The 21,056-nt window shown below is 44.7% G+C and overlaps 1 protein-coding gene and 1 long non-coding RNA gene across 2 annotated transcripts in view; one reads left to right on the top strand and one right to left on the bottom strand.

Annotated features, from left to right (window-relative positions):
* Window positions 1-20,835, bottom strand: part of LOC116624198 — a 23,765-nt gene extending 2,930 nt beyond the window's left edge. Inside the window, exons 1-6 of the long non-coding RNA XR_004297852.1 lie at window positions 20,425-20,835; window positions 17,347-17,755; window positions 15,547-15,689; window positions 12,092-12,290; window positions 10,774-10,899; window positions 6,247-6,302 (exon numbers count right to left, since the gene is read on the bottom strand). This is a non-coding gene — a long non-coding RNA (uncharacterized LOC116624198). The remainder of the gene's footprint in view (window positions 1-6,246; window positions 6,303-10,773; window positions 10,900-12,091; window positions 12,291-15,546; window positions 15,690-17,346; window positions 17,756-20,424) is intronic.
* ZNF592 (zinc finger protein 592) overlaps window positions 18,416-21,056 on the top strand; it is a 53,461-nt gene continuing 50,820 nt past the window's right edge. The window contains exon 1 of the mRNA XM_032391907.1: window positions 18,416-20,354. The gene's annotated coding sequence lies outside the window, so the exon portion shown is untranslated. The remainder of the gene's footprint in view (window positions 20,355-21,056) is intronic.

Genomic DNA, 21,056 nt, shown 5'->3' with positions numbered 1-21,056 from the left:
CCCCACATCTGGCACTCTGCTCAGCAGGAAGTCTGCTTTTTTTTTTTTAAGATTTTATTTATTTATTTGACAGAGAGAGACACAGCGAGAGAGGGAACACAAGCAGGGGGAGAGGGAGAAGCAGGCTTCCTGCTGAGCAGGGAGCCCGATGTGGGGCTCAATCCCAGGACCCTGGGATCATGGCCTGAGCAGAAGGCAGACGCTTAACGACTGAGCCACCCAGGTGCCCCAGGAAGTCTGCTTCTTCCTCTGCCTCTGCCCCTCTGCACCCCACCCCCCAACTCATGCTCTCTCTGTCTCTAATAAATAAATAAAATCTTAAAAAAAAGGCACCACTCAATCACAAAAGTAATTGTCATTCTTGATTCTTCCTTCTCACTCACTTGCCAAATCCAATTAGTCACCAATCTTGTTATTCTACTTTCTTAATGTCTCTCTTATTCATCCACTTTCTCCAACCCCACTGTCACTACCTTGGTTCATGCTACTTATCCTGATTGTTGTAGTGAATTCCCAGCCAGTCTTTCAGCCTATAGTCTTGCTCCCACACCTTGCCTCACTCCAATCCTTCACACGGCAGCCAGAATGATTTATTCAAACCATAAATGTGATGATGCTACTTCCTTACGTAAAACCTTTCAGTAGATCTTCCTGACTTTCAGGATATGGCCAAATTCCTTGGCATGCTACAAAAGGCATTTTGTGTTCTGGCTCCTGCCTACCTCTCCTGCTGGTCTCACTCTCCTCATGTTTGAAAGTATATAGTTCCCTGAATGCTGCATGCTCTCGCTTTTGTGTAAGCTGCTTCTGCTGCCTGGAAAGTTCTCCATCCCACCCCAAAACCTTTTATTCCTCCTTGCCTTTCAAATTAAGCTCATGCATCATATCCTCTGGGAAGCCTCCACTGCATTTCTCCTGCCCGCATACTCACCATCTAATTATGTATCTGTTGCTCTCACCAGACTGTGAGTTTCCGTGGGGGCAAGGGCCTTCTTACTTTTTATCCCCAGAATATTACATGAAATAAACAATTGAAATGAATTGTCAAATGAATGAATGGAGATGTTAAGTCCTGGGAGGCTCAGTCCGCCCAGAGGCAGGTAGATCAAACCAAACTCTAAAGTTATCTTCATTCAGATAAATGGGGATGGTGGCCCACAATGTGTGCTCAAGGCTGAAAGAGGATTTTTCAAAGTAAAAAGCAGAAGACATAGCGCTAGTTCTTGAAGAATTTTCAATATCATTTGCAGCAGAAAAAAATAAAAATAGGGGTGGCTGAGTGGCTCAGTCAGTTAAGTGTCTGCCTTTGGCTCAGGTCATGATCTCTAGGTCCTGGGATCGAGCCCCATTGGGCTCCCTGCTCAGTGGGGAGTCTGCTTCTCCCTCTCCCTCTGCCCCTCCCTTCGCTCGTGCTTGCTCTCTCTCTCAAATAAATAAATAAAATCTTTAAAAAATAAAAGTAAAAGCTATCTTTATGAAAGGAAACAAGGTGTAACTGTCAGCCTATACATTCTATAGAAACTCAAGAGAGGAGGCAGAATCTTTTAGGCACCATCAAAGGACACTCACCTGTCTCTCAGAGGAGACTTCCAAGGGACGCGGGCCACAGCTGGGCCAGCACAGCAGTGTAAAAGAGGAAACATAATGTCCAGCACAAACTAGAAATGGGGTTAGGTGTGGGGTGCTTCCTTCCCGGGAGCTTACGGTCTTGAGGAACAGACAGACTGAGCAAGAAATAATTGGAATGAAAAGAATCTGGTAGGAAGGAATAGGACCTAGAGAGATTAATATAAACTGGGCGGATCTGGAAAGGCTTAATGAAGTTTCCCTGCAGTGTTGAAGTGGAAACTGTGTGTCTTATGAAAATAATTCAGATATTTAGGACAGGTGATTCCAGACTAGATAAAGACATAAAGCCTGAGGCATTAAATTTTCCAAATGTGGGACTCTGACATGCTATTTTCTCTGCTCACTGGGCTGCCAATCTTCCCAACATATAAGTCTTTTAGATCCCATCCATCACAATGACATGTCTGATATTTTCTTTCATAGATAGCCTGCTGGTCTGCCTGAAGGAAGCATCTTGTTATAGAGGTTAAGTCAGACCCACCTGGCTTTAAATCACAGATCAACCACTCACTAGCTGCATGATCTTGAGTCAGTGAGTTAACTCTTTTTTTTTTTAAGTTTATTTTTATTTATTTGAGTAATCTCTATACCCAATGTGGGGCTCAAGTTCACAACCCCGAGATCAAGAGTATTATGCTCTTCTGAGCCAGCCAGTTGCCCCAAGTTAACTCTTTTTAAAAAATTTGTCATATTTTTTAAAAGATTGTATTTATTTATTTATTTGAGAGAGAGAGAGAGAGAGTGCGGGGGGAGGGCAGAGGGAAAGAGAATCTCTAACAGACTCTGCGCTGAGCATGGAACCCCATTTGGGGCTCTATCTCATGTCCCTGAGATCATGACCTGAGCCAAAATCAAGAGTTGGACGCTTACCCAACTGAGCCACCCAGGTGCCCCTATATTAACTCTTTTTTTATCCTCAGTTTTCTGGGTGTAAAGTGGGAATAGAAGACCATTTAATCATTTGAATATTAAACAAGATAGTACATGTTAATAGAGCTGTTGGATGACAAATGGTAAGTGGACAATGAATGTTAATAATTATTAAAAACAAGAAGTGGGTTCAAACTGATGTCCAAATGCTCAGAAAGTCAATCTGTCATTATAGCTGAACCCTGGTTAAGTGCTTCTGTGCAAATCAAACATATCTACCAGCAAAGGCAAAGTTGACTGCATTTAAAAAAAAAAACAAAACTGGGCGCCTGGATGGCTCAGTTGGTTAAGCGACTGCCTTTGGCTCAGGTCATGATCCTGGAGTCCCTGGATCGAGTCCCGCATCGGGCTCCCTGCTCGGCAGGCAGTCTGCTTCTCCCTCTGATCCTCCCCCCTCTCGTGTGCTTGCTCTCTCTCATTCTCTCTCTCTTAAATAAATAAATAAAATCTTTAAAAACAAAAACAAAAAAAACCAAAACTATTCAAAATAACCATGATCTTACCATTTTCTCCTTGACTTTCCCAATGAAGGAAGTGGTGGGTGGAAGGAGAAAGTTCCTGTACAACCCTGCCAGGAAGGGAAGTAGTCCAGGAGTATCAAGGCAAACCAGTGCACAGGCAACCCTGAAAGCCTCGTTCTTCCCTGGTGCCACTTCCTAAAAGGATCTGTATGGGTTTGCTGGGAGGACACATCCATCCCAGCCTCCCTTAGGTCAGGTCAGGGGCTAAAGAGATGAGACTTTCCGCCTACCAACCCAATGGCTATGGACATCAGAGAGCCTGGCTTTTAAAAGATGAAGGAGCTCTGTGTCACATAGGGTGTCAGGAAGAAATCTCATTCCCCCACATTAAAGGTGACTTCTGTGCAGAGATACGTGACTAGAGCCACTCAAGTCTTCCTGGGAGGTTTTTGGGGAGCTCTCTTAAAAAGTCCTGGACAGCTGTAGAGGCAGCCTTCTGAGTTGTTATGTGTGTATATGCAGTGGGGGTGGGGAGACACCAATTCCCTGTTTGGCCATTCTGCTTCGGCTAAAAGAAAGGGACCCTGCTGTTGTTGGTTCTTAGAGAGGAGACAGGGTGCTGTGAATGGGGAGGTCCTGTGGGGAAAGGGCCAAGCATGGGGACAACCTTAGCCTCTCTCCTCTAACTAGGGCTTATACCTCCTCCGTCACTGATGAATTGCCTTTGGAGCTTTTGCATTTTATCATTAATAATGGGACACTGAAGGGGTTCCATTTTTAGAAAGGCTCTGTCTCTGCTGTTTTTCTGTTTTTCTGCGAGGCCCCATTTATTCATGTTCTATATTTCATCTTGTATCCGAATAAACCAAAGAACCTATGTTCCCACTCCAAGAGGGAAGCAAGAAAGTTAATCATTTTCTGAGTTTGGTCCTTGGCCCCCAAACACCTGATCACATCTAAAAGGTACTGGATCCCAAACATGTTCCAGGACATTAGCTTCGAACAAACCTCATCTGCTGCTGGCTCAATACCCCCTACCTTCCATGATTTATGAAATAACACCTATTGTTCACCTGACACTTGCCTTCGATCGGACCTTACCCTGGATTCCTGAAGGAACACGTACCCTAAACCGCTTTCCAGTATAACCTCCTGAACCCAAGCAAGGAAGAGACTCCGTCTCCTATCCTGACTCGGCCAGACACTCCGTCTGCTATACTCTATCCCTTATGCGATTCAGTAAACTCTGCTCTCACTTCCTCCTGGCTTGTGTTTAATTTCTATCCTGCACATAGCCAGAGACCCTCTTGGCTGGTCCTGTGCAACCCCCTCTGGGTCCTCAGATCCGGCCTGCCTACGTCAACTTGATGGTTTAAAAGATCCTTTGGGAATCTGTTAAGGCAGTGAATCACCACTGGAAATGTGGTTTGTGTAAATCTGGATTTGAATATAATGTTCTCTTAATGCAACCACATTCAAAAATATGATCATTAGCAATCATTTATACATGCACTCAAGTAATAAAAAACATTTACCTAAAGGCTGCTCTGTAGCCTGTCTTCAAGGTGCTGGTGCTGAAACTCTGCATGATTTGGCCACTCCCTCCTTCATCAGTCTGATCTGACATTCCTTGCTAATCCCTCACCCTACAATGCAGGCATATGCAAACACTTGCAGCCCCAAGATATGACAGAGGGGTTATGAAGTGAGCTCTAGAGCCAAACTGCTCTACCCCTTCCAAACTGTGTGATCCTAGACAAGCCACTTTATTTTTTTTCAAATATTTTATTTATTTGTCAGAGAGCGCACAAGCAGGGGGAGCAGCAGGCAGAGGGAGAAGCAGACTCCCTGCTGAGCAAGGAGCCCCATGCAGCGCTCATTCCCAGGACCCCGGGATCATGACCTGAGCCGAAGGCAGACACTTAACCCACTGAGCCACCCAGGAGCCCTGACAAGTCACTTTAAAGTTAATTTGCCTCTCTGCACCTCGGTTTCTTTACCTGTAAACAAGGACTTTGGGATCTAGGGGTTTTATGGAGCTAAAGTGAGCTTAGAATGTAAACCATGAGAACAGCGCCTGACACTTGGTAAATAATGATCATTAGTATCATCAGAATGTCCTTCCACTTGGAGGCCTGTCAATCCTACTACTTCCAGACCCTGTTTGAGTGTCATCTACCGTGGGAAGCCTCCGCAGACCTCCCCCCGGCAGAGTTAACACCCCTTCATTATGACCTTTATTACATGGAACTTCAATTGTGTTCAATTTTCAGAATCAAAAAGAAGGCTTCAAGGTCTAACATAATCTGAAAAGAGAATAATCACTATAGGAGAGATTCTTGCTTCTATAAAGAACAGCTCGCCAAAAAACAGACCCTTCACTACAGGAACTAGTAGTTACCAGAGGGGAGGTGGGTGGGAGGAATGGGAGAAATAGGGCATGGGGATCAAGAGCGCACGTATTATGATGAGCACTGAGTAATGTATGGGAGTGTTGAATCACTATATCGTACCCCTGAAACTAATATCACACTGTATCACACTGTATGTTAACTATACTGGAATTAAAAAAAAGAGTTAAAAAAAGAAAACAGAGTAGCTCATTAGCCCATCTGTGTAACTAGTGAACTTGAACTGAGCTGGGGAAGGAATATTTTCAGGGTGGAGTACTTCCTGTCTTGGGCCTGCCTATTCCCAAATTGTCAACATCCTGCCTCCCAGCTCGCACCACTAACTGCGCTGCGCAGAGAATGATGGTGACACCAGCATTCCCTCTCACCTGAGAGGCCCCAGCCACAGGGAACCCCTTTCAGTTCCACAAAAGGCTTCTGGGCCTTCCTTAGAGCTGCTCTTTCTGCCTCCAGCATTTTCCAGCCCTCCCTTCTCCCTTTTGCTTAGCTGTTCTTCCTTCAATTTTCCTTCCTTCCTCCACCCCTAAAGCCTTCTCTTATCTCATCTCTGGAGATGGATTCCATTATTCCCCCAGGTGGCCACTAAGCAGCAGCTCAGACTTCCCCTTTCATAACACCTCCTACGTTGTCTTGTAACTATTTCTGTGGCTTTTCTGCCAAATTGGAGGTTTCACAAGCCAGGGACTACGCCTAGAAGACTAACCTTAGGCACAGTCCCTAACCTGTAGGTGATGATTAGTAACTACTGTTAGGAGCAAACATGAATGAATGAATAAATGAATGGAAGGAATGAATGCTTGGTATCAGGCACCCACCTGTGTCACGTTCCCTGTCTTTTTATCTTCCCAAGGGATTTCTGTGCATCGTGGGGCTTAAAAAAGAGAAGAAGAAGAAGAAAAAGAAGCAGCATGTCTCAAGGAAAGGAAGGAAATTGACTAGGACAGTGATACCTGAAACATTTAAAATTTCACACTAGAGGGATGCCTGGGCGACTCAGTCAGTTAAGCACCTGCCTTCGGCTCAGGTCAGAATCCCAGGGTCCTGGGATCGAGTCCCACATTGGGCTCCCTGCTCAGTGGGGAGTCTGCTTCTCCCTCTCCCTCTGCCTCTCCCCCTGCTCATGCTCTCTCTCTCTCTGGCAAATAAATAAATAAAATCTCTAAAAATAAATAAATAAAATTTCACTAGAGATTCTCAGCATCTGAGAGTTTTCTCCCACTCCCTTCAAAATCCAGCCCTTCCCAACTGAACATGTTTTAAAAGAAAGAAAGATAAAAGAAGAAATATATAGAGAAAATGCTTTCATGCCAGAATGTTAAGTATGGTTTTCTCTAAGCCTATATTGACTGACACCAAGGCCTCTAGCCACAGAGGCCACTGACCACTCGAAAGGAGGCTAGTTTGGATTGAGATGTACTGCAAGTGCAAGACGCATTCCAGGGGCGCCTGGGTGACTTGGATGGTTAAGCATCTGCCTTTGGCTCCAGTCATGATCTCAGGGTCCTGGGATAGAGCCCCATGTCGGGGTCCCAGCTCAGTGGGGAGCCTGCTTCTCCCTCTGCCCCTCCCCCTGCTTGTGCTCTCTCTGTCTCTCTCTCAAATGAATAAAATCTTAAAAAAAAAAAAAAGGGACACATTCTAGATCTTGAAGACTTAGCATGAAAAAAGGAATTTAAATTATGGGCCATTTGATTACAATGTGAAATGATAATACTTTTTTTTTTTTAATGAAGTAAGCTCCATGCCCAACATGGGGCTTGAACTCAGGACCCTTAGATCAAGAGTCACATGCTCCACTGACTGAGCCAGCCGGGTGCCCCACTAGTACTTCCGATATAGTTAAAGTTTGATTTCACTTGTTTCTTTTCACTGCTTTTAATAGGCCACTGGATGACTTAAAATGCCCTTTGTGGGCATGTAGAGGTTAGTTTGCAAAGCGGCGTCAGGTGGCTACCTTCTTTCTGCTCAGAGTTGCTTTTTTCAGTCCTTTTCTGGTCTGCTAGATGCCCTTGAACTCTGGCATTTTCTGTACTGCCTTTGGTGTGACCTCTGGGGCTGGGACATTGGTGTGGCAATAGGGTCTGCTCCCTGTGTCCTGACCTGTTTGCCCAGTTACTTACCACAGCTCTCGGTTTCTGTCTCTGGCCCTGGGCTGGGACCTGACCTAAGGCTACACAGTTCCCTTTGGGCTATGGTTTGGTTTTGGTTTTCTCTGTGTTCCCTGCATGTGGGAGTTTGGCAAAAAGAAATGAGATCTGTTCTTTAGGCAGTAATTTTGAAATCACCTATCCGAAAATATTGATAGGGGCGCCTGGGTGGTTCAGAGAGTGGTTCGGCTCAGGTCATGATCCCCGGGGTTCTGGGATCAAGCCCCACATCGGGCTCCCTGCTCAGCGGGGAACCTGCTTTTCCCTCTGCCGCTCCCTCTGCATGTGCTCTCTCTCTCTCTGACAAATAGATGAATAAAATCTTTAAAAAAAAGAAAATATTGATAGATGAAAAATATATCACAAAATGCCTCAAGTCGATCACTGATCACGGTAATAAACAACTTGCCGACATATACAAACTGTTTCCCCTTCGTTCTCCTGAATTAAGGGAAGATTGATTCTTTTTTCTATGTCAAGTTATGCTTTCTCAATCATGCCAACTTTATTTTTTATTTTTATTTATTTATTTATTTCATTAATTTATTTATTTTCAATCATGCCAACTTTAAAAGTCCATATGCTTATACAGGTGAGTGGGAAGGAGAATAACTAAATGAACACAAAATCTTAAGCACACACATGTCTTCCAAGTCTTTCTTCCTTTCCTGGGTGCCAAGAGAAATATTCCTCCTCCTCAGTAGTCTCACTGTTTCTGCCTCTCTGTGGGACAGGGGTCGGTAAGCATTGGCGCTTTGGAGTGATATGACCTAGGCTTAAATCCTGGCTCTGTCACATACTAGCAGTGTAATTTGGGGCAAGTAACTTCTCTGAGCCTCAGTTTTCTCGTCTGTATATTGGGGATGACAGAGTCTTCTGGAAAACACCTGGCCTAGAGGAGCTGTTTATGACCATATTATGCTTGCGTCATTCCCCGCTGACCTGGAGCCTCACTCCTCCCTTTCCCGCCAGCAGCTACAACCACTGCCTCTGCCTTAAAAAATTATACATGTACATACGGGTCCACAGAGGTGTCTCTCCTGACTTTTAGAAAGAAAAATATGGGGTGCCTGGGTGGCTCAGTTGTTAAGCAACTGCCTTCGGCTCAGGTCATGGTCCCAGGGTCCTGGGATCGAGTCCCATATCGGGCTCTCTGCTCCGCGGGAAGCCTGCTTCTCCCTCTCCCACTCCCCTTGCTCATGTTCCCTCTCTCGCTGTGCCTCTCTCTGTCAAATAAATAAATAAAATCTTTAAAAAAAAAAAAAAAGAAAAGAAAAATATGCCCCACTTGACTCTCTCTTTGGTTAATGTCTTACTTTCCCCTTCATTCCATCGTCAGATCTCGGATTGGGGTAGTTTACTGCTGTCCTGTTCTTTCCCTCCTTTCTTCCCAGCCATGTGTCATCTGCTCTGACATTAGAGTGATCCCTGAGATCACTTCACTAGTGACCAGTAGGTTGGCAAATCCAGCGGTCTCCTGTGGGTCCCCGTTCTTCCCGACTTCACTCAGCACTCACTGCCCCTTCTTTAGATGCTTTTCTCCTCCCGTAGCTCTGATGACCACCGGAAGGATCCGCGTCCTTATAAACTCACCAGCTCTGAGGACTCCCTGGCAATCTCTTCACCTCCTCTACTTCCTGGCTAGCCCCCCTGTGAGATGCTCGGTCAGGTCAGCCGGCCACTTGTCCCCTCTCCCCAGACCTCCCATCAGCCTCCACTCCCCGCCCCTCCCCCACGGGTGGCATTCCCCGCGCTGGCCTGCCTGCCTGTGGTTACTTGGGAGCCCGCACCTGCGGCCACACCACCGTCGACTCCTCCCCTCCAGCGCACAAGCGGAAGTGGCTTCCCAGCTGAAGCCAGACCCTCCACCTCTGCCCTAGAGCCCTCCTGTCTGCCTTCTGGGCACCTTTAGGGGAAACAACAGATCATGGGTGATTTGCCTTTAGCCTCTCCCACTCCACTATGTCCTCCCCGCAGCATTTAGGATCTCACCCATTCCTTGAGCTCACTTCCCCCTCTGGTTACTGCCTTCTCTCCCCTCCATTTTAGCCAAAGCTCTTAAAATCAAGCCCATGCTCTCTGCTTCCTCCTTTTGCTCTCCACTCTGGTTTCTGCCTTAAGTGCTTTATTGGGATGTGGGATTCCCTTGATGATGAGGGTGGTGATAGGGCTGTCTCTGTGAAACACCTGCAGAGTACAGATGGATTTCACAAATTAGCCAAGGTCACCTGGCAGGGGTTTGCGACCAGACACTTGAGCACAGAGTCGGTGCTGTTGACCACCATGCCACACTGTACTCCATGCTTTAAACTGGATGGCGTGTGTGCCCAGCACTCGGCACGGTGCCTTGCATCTATTAGGAGACACATCAACATATCTGAGTGAATGAACACATTCTGCCATCACAGTTCAGGTTCTTCATCTCTCGCTCTTAGAATAGCCCACTGATCATGGCGCCTGGGTGGCTCAGTGGGTTAAGCATCTGCCTTCAGCTCAGGTCATGATCCCAGGGTCCTGGGATGGAGCCCTGCTCTGCGGGGAGCCTGCTTCTCCCTCTGCCCCGCCCCCTGCTCATGCTCTCTCTCTCTCACTCTCTCTCTGTGTCAAATGAATAAATAACATCTTAAAAAAAAAAAAAGAATAACCCACTGATCAAAGGTTCTTAAAAAGTGCAGGGGCTGGGGCGTCTGACTGACTTGGTTGGTGGAGCATGCGACTCTTGATCTTGGGGTCATGAGTTTGAGCCCCACATTGGGTGTCCAGATGACTTAAATAAAACTTTTTTAAAAAACTTAAAAAAAAAAACAAAGAAAGTGCAAGGGCTGAGGTTTATGTCTATTTTCTGAAAAAAGGCCCAGTTTTCATGAATTTTTCATTGGACTCTGGGTCCCCCCCAAAAAAGTTAATAACCTCTTGATTCATTCATTCCTCTATCTTTGATTTTATTTTCCCCAACCTCCTCCCTTACATCCCGTACACTGCCATTAGATGACTAGATTGTCAGTGTTTTATTTTAATTCTGTCGCTGATAAAAACATAAGAACGAATAACCTCCCTGCACCCAAAGTGGCCTTGAGTGCCTCCTCGGAGGGCTGCCTCCAAGATAAAAATCAAACACTTTGGCTCAACAGCTAAGACTTTAAGTAATCAAGCCCCAGAACGTTTTACCAGTACTATCCTCCATTTGTCTCCTACCTGAGTCTTCTGTTCAGTCAAACTGAAGTCTTGTACCTTTAAAACTTCTGTTCTGACCCACCTTTCAGGAGTTAGTTCAACAGTGATGTGTTACATTCCTGATCCAAGCCAGTACTTCTCCTGGAGCTGGGAATACGGGGATGACAACACAATCCTTACTTTCGAGAAACTATCTGATTGGGAGACATTCGTGAAAACAAAATCCCCAAAATATGGGATAATAAACTCGTGGGAGTTATTCCTGCTCAGAGGTGGGGTGGAACTGCCAGAAAGGAGACTTTCTCAAAGCTAGATGTGTCTGTATTCTTTACATGTTCCTTTTACAACAAACGTGCCTTAATTTTGTAACCAGAAAAAAAGGTCTTATCCGGTAAAGACTGTGATTAATTCAATTCTGAGCACCTGAGTGCCAAGGGGAAAAAACCCATAACTGTCCAAGAATTAGTAAAATTAGGGGTGCCTGGCTGGTTCAGTTGGTGAAGCATGTGACTCTTGATCTCGAGGTTGTGAGTTCAAGCCCCACGTGCGGGGTAGAGATTACATAAATAAAAATTAAAAAAAAGAATTAGTGAAATTAATGAGGAAAGGACAATCAACCAATAGAAAAACGAGCAAAAGCTAAGAATAGAGATTTCCCAGACGATGAAACATTATGGTCAATAAATATATGAAGCCCTGTTCAATCTCATGAATCATCAGGAAGTACAGATTAAGACCACAATGAGATTCCATTTGATACCCATTTGAGTGGTGAAAATTAAGAAATCTGACCATACCAAGTGTTGGAGAGGATATGGAGCAATAGGATTCCATATATGATGTTGTTGAAACTATGAATTGGTAAAAAGCACTTTGGTAAACAGTTTGGAATTATCTTGTAGAGTTGAAAGTTGACTTAGCCTTTGACCCAGCATTTCTACTCCTATATAAATACACAAGAGAAATTCCTGTACCTGTGTACCAGTAGGCTTTACACAAATTTTCTTAGCAGCACTTTTGCAATAGCAAAACCCTGCAACAGTCCGAACGCTCATTATCAGGACATTGGCTGTATTAGTTTGAGTTCCTCAAAAGCAGAGACTGGGTCAAGGACTTGGGTGCAGGTTGTTTATTTGGGAAGTGATCTTAGGCAGCGGGAGTAAAGGACAGAAGGATGAGGCAGAGGAGGAAGAAAAGCTGACTCGGGGCATGTGATTCTATGGACGCCTCTGAGAAGCATACAAAATGGCTCCCAGAATTGTCCATCTGAAGGATGGGAACCTGGGGCTTTTATCCCTTGGCTCACATCCCCCATTAGTTGAGGGTTAACTCTCCTTACCGTCAGGCTGTGTCTGAGGAGGTGCTGGGAAGTTCTTGTGGCAGAGAAGGGCCTGAAGCAGAAATTGGAGAAACCCAAGGCCCAACACGAACAGTAGGAATTGTCAGTGTTTGGGAGCTCCCATGAAACTGGCCATGATGTATTTGGCTAAAATCAGAGGTGAGCCATGGGGAAGAACACAGGGTACCAAGAGCCTCTGCTGCAAGGGGCAAAGTAATATTAGTGTATTCACACTCTAGAATAATCTACAGCAGCCACAGTAAATAAATTCAGCTACTTGAAGCATGCCCGAGATAAATCTTAGCAATGCAACATGGAACGTGAAAAAGAAGTCCCAGGATTGGGGCACCTGTGTGGCTCAGTCAGTTAAGCATCTGCCTTCAGCTCAGGTCATAGTCCTAGGGTCCTGGAATTGAGTCCCGTGTTGGGGTCCTGCTCAGTGGGGAGACTGCTTCTCCCTCTCCCTCTCCCCCTGCTTGTGCTCTCTCTCTCTCTCTGTCAAATAAACATAATCTTAAAAAAAAAAAAAAAAAAAAAAAAGAAGTCCCAGGATATTATGTAGGGAATGATACCCTTTAATAAAGAAAGCAACTAAAATACATGTGTTGGGACTATGTATGTAGGTTCACATACACAAGTATATACTTATGTGTATATGTAAATATATAGACATATATAAATTTCTAGAAATTAAACTTTTTCTGTGTACTTGAATTCTAAGGGAAAAAAACTCTAAAGGAACATTAAGAGAACACATAAGGAAATCCTGAAAATTAATGAGAAAAGGATAAAAGAACTAATAGAAAATGGGCAAAAAGATATGAACAGATATTTCACAAGAGGAAGTATATATAGCTAGTAGGGACGCATGAGTGGCTCAGTCGGTTGAGCGTCTGCCTTCAGCTCAGGTCGTGATCCTGGGGTCCTGGGATCCAGCCCCACATCAGGCTCCTTGCTTGGTGGGGAGCCTGCTTCTCCCTCTGCCTGCCTCTGTCTCTCTCTCTGACAAATAAATAAATAAAATCCTATACATATATATATAGCTAGTAAATCCTACATATATATATATATGTATGTATATATATATAGCTAGTAAAGATATATAAGCACCTTCAATCTCACCTTTTTTAAAAAGCAAGACTTTTTAAAATTTTTATAAAGCTAGCGTAATTTTTGTAATTGAAGTATAGTTGACACACACAATGTTACATTCAGTTTCAGGTGTACAACACAGTGATTTGACAACTCTACTCCTTATGCTGGGCCCACCACAAGTGTTGTTACCATCGGTCACCACATAAAGCTACTACCAAACTATCCACTATATTCCCTGCACTGTACCTTCCATCCTCGTGACTTATTTATCCCATAACTGGAAGCCTGTATCTTCCATTCCCTTTTTTTTTTTTTTTAAGATTTTTATTATTTATTTTTGGACAGAGAGAGAGACAGCGAGAGAGGGAACACAAGCAGGGGGAGTGGGAGAGGGAGAAGCAGGCTTCCCACTGAGCAGGGAGCCCGATGCGGGGCTTGATCCCAGGACCCCGGGATCATGACCCGAGCTGAAGGCAGACGCCCAACGACTGAGCCACCCAGGCACCCCTCTTCCATTCCCTTTCACCTATTTTGTCCATCCCCCACTTCCCCCTCCCTGCTGGCAACCTTCCGTTCTCTGTATTTACTGTCTGTTTCTGTTTTTTGTTTGTTCATTTGCTTTGTTTTTTTTTTTTTTAGATTCCACATATCCATGAAATCAAAGCTAGGGCAATTTAAAGATTGATTTTAAAAAATATTTTTCTAGATAAAAATATTTTTAGAAGCCAGAAAATGATAAACACAAGATTCAGCATGGGGTGTGTGTGTGGGAGAATATGTGTAAGTTGTCAATCCTAGTTTTTAGGGGGGGTGATTAGTAACAAAAGAGGGTCACACATGTACCAATAATGTAGGATTCTGACCCATGGATTATATTTAAAGATTTTATTTATTTATATGAGGGGGGAGGCGCAGAGGAAAAGGGAGAGAGAGAAGCAGACTCTCCACTGAGCACGGAGCTGGATGAGGAGCTCGATCCCAGGACCCCAAGATTATGACCTGAGCTGAAGAAATATAGGGTAATAGCCAATAGGGGAAGAATTTCCCATGCTCTGGTCTAATTTAGCTCCTGTATCTCCTTTTAATCTCTTCCAGAGCTCAGTCTCCAGCTAAGTATTTGACCAAAAAATAAAATGTGCCTCAACCAACTGAGCCACCCCCAGGTGCTCCAAACCCAGTTCTGTTCATCTTGAGATCTAAGAAATAAGATTATATGGTATGATAAATGTATTCATAGGTACCTATAAGATATACTGATAACACGAAAGAGGGAGCTGGGAGATGCTCCCTCACACCTGGGAAGGTCAGGGGAGCTTGACCAAAGAGGTGATTGCTAAGGGGTTTAGAAGAATAAAGAGGGGATTGCCAAATTCTGGTGAAGGTGGAGGGTTTGGGAGGGTCCTCCAAGTGGAAAGAGCAGCATGAACAAACATACGGATATGAGAGACAGTGTGGCATGGCCGGTAAACTGCAGACAATTAGTGTGGGCAGAAGAGGAGAGTGGGAGAGGTAGAGGCGTGTGATGGACAGAGAAGATAAGAAAAGGTCCATGATAAGGAGGTTAGACAGTATTCCACACTGCAGGCAAACAAGACCTTTGGAGGATTTTAAGCAGGGCACTGACATGATTCATTTCAGGAAGATCCTCCCCACAGAGTGGAGGACTGGTTAGAGGGTGCTGGAGGGAGGAAGGTATTATGATCTTTGTCCAGGTGAGAGATACACAAGGTCTAATTTACTCAGGAGCTCTGGTGTGTGTGTAGGGGGCGGGGGGGGGGAGCTGTGTGGTCTAAATCAAGAGGTTTTTAAGATATAGAATGGGCAGAATTTTATTTCCCTGCTCTCCCACATTTTTTTTTTTATAACACTTATCATTCCTTGACATATTTACTTATCTACGGTCTGTCTCCCCCCACCAGGATGTAAACTGCAGGACAGCAAGGATGTTAATTTTGTTCCCTCCTCAATCCCCAGGGCCTAAGAGTTCCTGGCACATGATAGGTACTAAGCAATTATTTGTTGAACACATGCAGTTTATCTAGGAAGGAGAAATACAGGGTAATAGCCAATAGGGGAAGAATTTCCAATGCTCTGGTCTAATTTAGCTCCTGTATCTCCTATTAATCTCTTCCAGAGCTCAGTCTCCAGCTAAGTATTTGACCAAAAAATAAAATGTGCCTGCTTCTGTCTCTCATCCTTGTCTCAGCCTCAGTTAACGATCTTTCTTGTTCCCACCACCTACTCTGTCTGCTCTCCAGCTACCTCCACTTCTCCTCTCTGGAAACCCTGGTTTTCTGGATTCCCTTAAGATCCTTGGCCATATGCTTCGACAGTTCTCACATTATTCTATGATCACATACCTGCTAGATATTCTGCCTTTGTCTTTCCAGATCCACCCTCCATTCTTTTCCAGAGGTTAGCCTTGAAGGACACTGTCACCTGGGCTCACTTCCACTTAGGCTTCCTCTTGGGTTCAGCCAGTGGGGGAGGTACCACAGGAGACCTGAGGGCACGAGAGAGAGGTAGGGCTGTATTCCTGCAAGTTCCTATTGGCTCTCTCTTTCCTGCAGCTATTGTTCTCACTTAGTCTATGGCTGATGATGCCTTCTCCGCAGATTCTAGCCCTGGGGTGCTTCACTATCCCTTGTTGGTTTCCCTCAACCCTGCCTGTCTCTTTGTACACTGTCCCTTCATTAACTCCCTTCAGTTACACATTTTGAGCAGGCCATCTGTTTCCTGCTGATCTTGGCTGATACAAAAGCAAAAATACAGAATTGTATCTTTTTTGAAAAGTTGAGATATGATTCACAAAATTTACCCTTTTAAAGTATACAATTCAGTTTCAGGTTCTTAGTGTACTGGAACAAATTGTATCTTTTTTTAAGTAATATGTAATCAGTAAGTTAAACAATGTTACATACCATAAGTTACTCCAACTTTCACTACCACAAATAAGGCTACAGTAAATATTGTACATGTGGCCATTCTCTTTGGGGGAGGGTTATTTCCTAAGGAGAAGTTTCCAGGAGTAGTATTGATGAGTCAAAAGGGCCACATCTCTTTTAAGGCTCTTCAGAAGTATGGTCAATTTCTTCTTAAAGGGATAATGCCAATTCACATCACAGCTTTCTCTGAATGTATCAATTACATCATCTTTTTAAGACTGGAAAGTGTACAAGGGATGTATATTTTGCTAATGCAGTATGCGATGTTACCATTTGAATTTCTTTGATAGCCATACCAATCTTAAGTCATTTAAAGCCATGTTTAGCTAAATGGGAATGGAGGGACAGTGATTTTGAGGGGATTATAAAATGGATAAATGATGGAAGAAGAAGGTTAAGATATATGCACACAGAGTTGGTCATACTAGTCTAATGAGCATTAATGGCTCTCTTTTAATGGACTCTCTGGAATCAACACTTTCTATTCCCTCCAATTAAACATACTGACTACTACCCATGACCTACTGAATGCTTTCATCTCTGGAATTCCTACACACTTCTTCCTACCAGTTGCGTTAGATGCCTAACAAGAGTCTGTTGTGTTTGGTCCCAAACCTCCTTATGACTGTATGCCAGAGTGTAATTAATTTAAGTTACACAAACTGATGAAACACAAGCATGAAAAGAAAGAGTTGTTTCTATGAAATGTCAGTTGAATGCTCTGGAAATATTAGTTAACAACCAGTTGAAAATTACTGTCAAACCCGATGTGGGTAAGACAATTACAAAGGATTTTTTTTTTTTTTTTTTTAAGAAGAAGCCTTCCCTTATACCGCTTTGCAAGAAGTTTTAAGTCAGTCAACTTTAGAGAAACAAATTAGAAAGCACAGAAAATATACCGTGGATAGGATTTATGTAAGAAAGGGCTCAAGAACACTCTAATCAGTCACTCTTGCTCTAAGAAAAATTTTGGCCTCACATCAGAAGACTGGCAAATGGGTGTTCCTTCTAGGTTTTAAGTGACAATGAGATGTTAAGGTATGGATTTGCCATTTTTTATAATTCACTGCATTAATATACTTTTCTGTTCAACTGCCTAACTATTGGGTCAGATCCAATTTGTTTGGGCAGGGATAGATCCTTATTCCCTAACTTTTTTTGTTTTGTTTTGTTTTCATAGGAGGGCAGGTAGGAGAGAATTTGTCCTGGACTTACCTTACTGGTGAATTTGGATCTGCCTGCCTTCAGAGAGAGTGCAATCTTCTCTAATCAGACACAGTGAAATTTGCTAGGCCCCTTCAAGGGGGAGGTCGGAGTTTTGGGGGAGATAATTTTAATTCAGGGAATATTAAAAAGCCTCCCGGTCATCAGCCAAGCCACATTCTTGAGTTCAGCTCTGTTGGTGATAGAGTTGTATTTTCCTCTTCTCATTGGTTCTGGATTTAGAAGAAAGGGATGGTACTGACTGTCCCTATCATATTCCAACAGTGGTGGGTAAGATAGCTTCTACGTACTAATCAAGATACATTATTTCCCCTTTTATTTTAGTCTTTGATTCTGTTCATTCAAATGAAAAGTTGTCTCTGGTTTACAGGTGGTAGTCCAGCCTTGTCTGAAGTTCAATCTGCATCTCAAGATAAACAGAGAAGGAAACATTTATGGCTCCTGAGAAATATTGGTATCAGGAAATATTTACTAAGAAGGGAAGAGGAACCCAAACATGGCTTGTGCCAACCCTTCTATCCCCGCCCCCACCATATCCCGAGAGACTCTTGACTGTCCTGTTGACTTCTGGGACATGTAAACATGGCAAACTTAAGGTCACAGTCTATATGGCTACTTAAATGGGAACTGTAAACATAGCAGGGAATACTCTAGCCACTTTTCAATGTCCTTTGAGGCATTTTGTAATCCCTATAGTGGGTCATAAAATCAATGTAGTAGGTCCTGACCAATGTTTAAAAAGAAATAAAAATAATCAAGCTGAAAGTATCAGCCAGCAGTCCATAAGAGTAATACTTCATGAAACTTCCGTCTCAGAGGTGTATTTATGTACGTGCATGTGTATATTCTGGGTTGAGATGTGCAACATATTTTGTATAGAGGGTCACCGTCAAAAAAGTTTGCCAAGAATATTATTCAGCAATAAAAAAAGAAGGAAATCCTGCCATTTTTGACAACATGGATGGATCTTGAGGGCATTATGCTACATGAAATAAGTCAGACAGAGAAAGACAAATACTGTATGACCTCACTCATCTGTGGAATCTAAAAAAAGCCAAACTCACAGAAAGTTGTAAAAAAAAAAAAGCACTGGTTTAAGGTACACATTTCTTCTTCCTCTCGTCCTCGCTCTTTGCTAATCTGTTCTCTCTGAAACTCTGGTGCCTTGTGAATAAAAATTGTAGTTATTGACAGGCAGAGAAGCCAGGGCCAATTCTCATTCTGTAAACAGTTGGAATGAAAAACTGTTGTCCCTACCTCACTGCTCTGAGTCAATCAAATATCCAAATATCATTAAGTTAGAAGGGCTGAGATCCAGAACCTCATTAAGTAAGAGGTTACAGGAAAATTTACTTTAAAATTTATCACCTGCACAGTTCAAGCTCCAGGGGTTCTTCTCAACCACAAATTACAAAGGGTTTAGCTTGGTATTCAGGACCATCACCCCATCTTATTTTTCCGGACTGAGTCTCCTACTTTTCTCCACCTCAAATCCTACACCTCAACCAAACTGACCTCTGGTGTTCCCTGAACACTCCCTCCATTTCTTATTTTGTGTCCTTGAGTGCAGTGTTCCTCCTGCTGAGGGCAGCCTCCCCAACTAGCCCATCTCTGCTGACCTAAGTCCCTTCCATCCTTCAAGGACCCATTTGCAATTTCCTTTCTTCTTGATTCCTTAAAAAAAAAAATTTTTTTTAAAGGAGGCTCCATGCCCAACGTGGGGCTTTAACTCAAGACCCTGAGATTGAGTCGCATGCTCTACCAACTGAGCCAGCCAGGCACCCCTCCTTTCTTAATTCCTAACATCTCTTGTCAACTCCATAAAGATCTCTTAAAAATTACCTTTCTTAAAAATACTTTAAAATATCATTTTCCCTGATTTAAAGAGAAATATTAACGTCCTATGAAAATAAGAAAATGAAGAAGTCACAGAAGAAAATAAAAATCCAATTTATCTAGGCATGATATCTGTGATACGCATAGTATATTTATATAAGCTAGTATTATATCATCTTACGATGTGCTTTTCAATTACAAATATTTCCCATGTCATTAATCTTTTCCTTCAACAAGATTTTTAATGGTTACAAATAAACTGTAATTTAACAATCATATAACATTGGGTACTTTGTTTTCACATATGGTGCTATATTTTGGGGGAGCATAAATGGGGTGGTATCCAGGATACAATGACAAATTTCCTAAAATAGCATAATAGAATATTGGGAATAGAAAATTGGGGCCAATAGGACGATTAGGAGAAATGTAAGTTTCCCTGTGAATCTTTGGAAACACTAGCAGGTATGCTGGCTTTCCCACTTTAAGAGAAATAGGGGTTTGAGCCAATTTCACTTAAGTTTTAAAGGACAGTAACCCCAGAAGGCCTACGGATGACTTTGGGGGTCATCTAGGCAGCTGATCCAAGGAAACATGAAGGATCAGTATGTATGCCTCCCCATCTCAAAATATTTCCATCCTTACGCATCCTTTAATTCTTGTAGGAAGAGGTGTGCCTCTTCTCTGATTTCTTCCTCCCCCTCCGCCAGCCCTATCTCTCATTGTCCTTTTCTGAGATCTTGCACCATTAATTATCCCATCTCTCCTCTCTTATTCTCTCCTCTCAGCTGCTTTATTTGAGAGCTCCAGCTCATATTGGGGTGCGGGGGAGGGATAAAGAAATCACCTCTCTCCTTTACTCTTACTACCCCTCGAGCTACAGGCCTCTCTGGTTCACTTCCAAACTTCTGAAAAGATCACCCTTCACTGCTTTCAGTGCTTCACACACTTCTTACCCAAGTGCTCAACTCAGCTCACTGCCTGGCGCACAGCCGGCCCTGGCTGAAAGTTAGTTCCACCCCTCTTGCAAATTGGCATCTCTTTCCTGGTTCTTCAGAAGGGATTTCTCCACGGGCAGCGGTGGGTGCCCACTGTCGGGCACCAGGGCCTCGCCTGCGCGCTCCCGCACCCTGACCTAGCACCTTAAGGCCGCCTGCTCCCAGGTGCGCTGGGTTCTCGGGAAGTCCTGTGGGTCACCCCCCGGGCCTTCTGCCCGCCTCTCTGCCTTCTCACCTCGCACAGTCAGAGCTCCCCCCGTCTCTCAAGAGATCTCCCAGGCTACCCCGGGAGGCCCTGGTTGCCGGTCGTCAGCTCTGCTCACCGCGGGTCTCACGGTTCTCCCAACGGCGACACGTCAGAGTGCCCCCCGCCTCCAAGCCTGCGAGCAAGTCCCCAAGGCCGGCAATGACCACACACTCAGGGCGCACCCGCTGAGTGCCGGGCCCGCGCCCCCTCTGCTTCCTTCCACCCGGCAGCCTCCTGCTAGGCCCCACTACGTGCCGGATCTAAGTGACGAGGACGCCGTCCCGGCTCCGGAGGCGCTCGCCGTCCGCTGGGGCGACACGGCCGCCGAGGCAGCTCGGGTCCCTTTAGCGGGAGACGGCGGCCCCTGCCCAAGGCCCCCGCCCGGGAGGCGCGGCGCACGACGAGGGGCCCAGGGCGCAGGGAGCGGCCGCGGGGCCGGAGCCGCGGCGCCCGGGTGCTCGGCGGGGCGGGCGGGGCGGGGCCGGGGGCCCGGCCGGGGCGCGCGGGGTCGGGGGTCCAGCCGTGCGCGGCGCCGCCGCCGCCCCGGTCCCTCGTCGTGCGCCGCGCCTCCCCGGCGGGGGCCTTGGGCAGGGGCCGCCGTCTCCCGCTAAAGGGACCCG

The sequence above is a fragment of the Phoca vitulina genome, unplaced genomic scaffold, assembly GCF_004348235.1.
Source record: "Phoca vitulina isolate PV1807 unplaced genomic scaffold, GSC_HSeal_1.0 scaffold65, whole genome shotgun sequence".
NCBI lineage: Eukaryota > Metazoa > Chordata > Mammalia > Carnivora > Phocidae > Phoca > Phoca vitulina.
The sequence above is the reverse complement of the archived record's forward strand: the minus strand, read 5'-3'. Positions and strand labels throughout refer to the sequence as shown.